The following is a 3,123-nucleotide window of genomic DNA, read 5'->3' as shown; positions in this document are numbered from 1 at the left end:
TGCCCCATAATATCTCCAATTTGAAGGGCAGACTTAGCATCTTCCACAGCTTTCTTTGCTGCATATTTTCTTCCAGTTTTCAACACAGGTGCTGCCTCCCTTACGCATTTGTCGTGTGAATCTACTAATGTTATTTCTAGTCGGACTTTGGCACACTTAAACTCCTCGGTTAGAGCAGAGATTGGTAGCTGCAGTATTCCTTTACCATAAAGTTCCACTCTGCTGAGGCAGTGTGGAACTCCCAACCATTTTCTGACGTATGAACTGATTAAAGCTTCCAGCTTCTCAACTCTTGTCAAGGAAACCTTGTACACAGTCAGTGGCCACAGCAGTCTTGGCACTAGACCAAGCTGAAAGCATCAGCGTTTCAATTTGCTCGGTAAAGCTCTGCTGTCTATGCTCTTCAACCCTTCCACTGCTTGTTTTCTAACTTCTCCCACACAAACTGTGTCTTTTAGATCCCCGTCATAGCATCTCCCTAGACTTTTCACTAGCTTCTCAGATACTGTTGGTATTGCCTCCCCGTTAATGTAGAACCTTTTATCTACTACTTTACCTTTAATTATAGAGATGCTCCTTGATTTAGGGCTTGAATTGCATTCGTGCATATTCAATGTTATTTGTTAATTTGGTTAAATGATCAGAGCAGGCTACTGTTGTAGTATTTGTTGTCATGTCATCCACGTATGCTCGAATTGGTGGTAGTCACATTCCAGAAGCCAAGTGCTCTCCTCCCACTACCCACTTTGATGCCCTAATAATTACTTGCATTGCCAGGTAAAGCCAGTTACTTACTTATCTTACCCTTAGACGTCTTCAGTTTGAGCATTCAAGTTTTGAATAAAATATTAAGCTTTAAAAAATGTGTATGTATCATTTTGTAATTTCACAAAATGGGACACCATAGGAAGGGTCTAAATACTTTTGCAAGGCACTGTATATATAAGAACATAAGAACATAAGAAAGTTTACAAATGAGAGGAGGCCATTCGGCCCATCTTGCTCGTTTGGTTGTTAGTAGCTTTTTGATCCCAGAATCTCAATCCTATTTTCTGTTCTGAATGCCCCTTTGTGCCCCTTTGTCTAATCTCCATTTGTGACCCCTGGTCCTTGTTTCTTTTTTCAGGTCGAAAAAGTCCCTTGGGTCGACATTGTCAATACCTTTTAGAATTTTGAATGCTTGAATTAGGTCGCCACGTAGTCTTCTTTGTTCAAGACTGAACAGATTAAATTCTTTTAGCCTCTCTGCATATGACATGCCTTTTAAACCAGGAATAATTCTGGTCGCTCTTCTTTGCACTCTTTCTAAGCAGCAATATCTTTTTATAGCAAGGTGACCAGAACTAAACACAATATGCAAGATGAGGTCTTACTAATGCATTGTACAGTTTTAACATTACTTGCCTTGATTTAAATTCAACACTTTTATTTCCTGCGTGCAGTACCTTACACTTTTCTCTATTAAATGTCATTTGCCATGTGTCTGTCCAGTTCTGAATCTTGTCTAGATCATTTTGAATGACCTTTGCTGCTGAAACAGTGTTTACCACTCCTCCTATTTTTGTGTCATCTGCAAATTTAACAAGTTTGCTTACTATACCAGAATCTAAATCATAATGTAGATTAGGAATAGCAGAGGACCTAATACTGATCCCTGTGGTACCCCACTGGTTAACACACTCCATTCTGAGGTTTCTCCTCTAATCAGTACTTTCTGTTTTCTTCATGTTAACCACTCCCTAATCCATGTACATGTGTTTCCTTGAATCCCTACTGCATTCAGTTTGAGAATTAATCTTTTATGTGGGACTTTGTCAAAAGCTTTCTGGAAATCTAAATCTATATATCTATATATATATATATATATATATATATATATATATATATATATATATATATATATATAATATTTTGTAGCAAAAGTTTTGCTTTTATGGATGAGGAAAAAAGTTACAAGAAATAGATGTCTACAGTTATTTATTTCAGCATTTTTTTTGATTGACTTATTGGTCCAATCCAATGCATAACCCTTTTATACTCTCTAAGAATGTTTACCTACAATCCAGAATTTTCTGGACTTTTCTAGAATTAGGTTCTGCATTATCATATTGAAATTTCTAGCACCTTATAGACAATACTATCATCGCATCAAAGGGTATGAATACTTTTGAATTAGCATTTTTGGAATTTTGCAAAAACATTGCTGAAATATAGTTGTAGACATCTATTTCTTGTATCTTTTTTCCTCATTCACAGAAGCAAACCTTTTGCTACAAAACATTTTTCCTAAAATTCTCTGTTTTTGAGAAATTTCTAGAAATGATTAATTTCCATTGGGGTAGGTAAACTTTTGACTACAACTGTATATATACAGTATATGTCAGCATCGGAATTAAAATATGGCACCTTTGATGTTTTAAAAAAATTAAACAATTGTTTCAGCTATGACAGTTTGATAAGTTTACACTTTTGCAAGACAGTTTAAACTTTTTAAGTCAACTTAGGGGTTAGTCTGATGTTTTTCCTATATGAAGAAATAAAATAACAGTGCATGTCTCTCTAGAGTAAAGATTAATATATTTAGTGACTGTGTGCACACAAAGCCTGTCCATTGTGTCAGTGTCTCAGTGAGTGTGAATAGAATGGAACATATGCAGCCTGTCACTCAGGCAGAAGCTCATAGAAACGCCTTGTTTAAACCCTCCATTCACAATTCTTACCTTCTGCAATAATCCAGATCACATTGCTCTGAAATGGGGATGGACTCATAAGAAGGTACACATTGGCTAACTGTTGGCATTTTGGTATTGCAACAAAACCTAAAACCTGTTCTGCTATTTCAAGACACATCTATCTATCTATCTATCTATCTATCTATCTATCTATCTATCTATCTATCTATCTATCTATCTATCTATCTATTACTTTATATTAACATTAATTAATAAAAAAAGTGGCTGTACAACTTTTTCAATTTTTTTTTTTACTTTATTATGTATACTTAAGAAATGTGTCCATTAATGGTTTGGTGTAATAAAAGACTATAAACAATCAACAAATGATATACAATACTAATAACTTTTGAACACAATATGCAATACTAATAACCTTTGAACACAATAT

Source organism: Polyodon spathula, chromosome 6 (assembly GCF_017654505.1).
Source record: "Polyodon spathula isolate WHYD16114869_AA chromosome 6, ASM1765450v1, whole genome shotgun sequence".
Classification (NCBI taxonomy): Eukaryota; Metazoa; Chordata; class Actinopteri; order Acipenseriformes; family Polyodontidae; genus Polyodon; species Polyodon spathula.
Note: the sequence above shows the minus strand (reverse complement) of the source record.